Genomic DNA, 531 nt, shown 5'->3' on the forward strand with positions numbered 1-531 from the left:
GGAGGGAGGGGAGGAACGAAGAGGGAGCGATGGGAGGGCCGAGGGGAAACGAGAGGGAGAGACGGGAGGAGCGAGGAGGGAGGAGCGTAGGGGGAGTGATTGGGGAGCGGGGAGTGGAGCGGAGGGGAGGCAGGAGGGAAGCGAGGAGGAGAGTGAGAAGGGAGCGGAGGGTCTCAGGGCTGTACCCCCGCGGGGGAGGCACTCACTCCCCCACTGCCTGCAGCTCGGGTGTGTTGAGAGCTGCACACTGTGCCTGAGCCCAAAGGGCTGTCTGCTGAAACAGCGGTTTGTCCCAGAGGACGCTGCTGTTTTGCTCCCAGCCCTGAGTCTTGATATTCCCAGAATCATAGAATATTCAGAGCTGGAAGGGGCCCATGGAGGTCATCGAGTCCAACTCCTGGCCCCGCACGGGACATCCCCAAGGATCACACCCTGTGCCTGAGAGCATTGCCAAACACTCCTGGAGCTCTGTCAGCCTTGGGGCTGTGCCCACTGCCCTGGGGAGCTGTTCAGTGCCCAAACACCTCTGGG

The sequence above is a fragment of the Acanthisitta chloris genome, unplaced genomic scaffold (assembly GCF_000695815.1).
Source record: "Acanthisitta chloris isolate BGI_N310 unplaced genomic scaffold, ASM69581v1 scaffold21298, whole genome shotgun sequence".
NCBI classification, from domain to species: Eukaryota; Metazoa; Chordata; class Aves; order Passeriformes; family Acanthisittidae; genus Acanthisitta; species Acanthisitta chloris.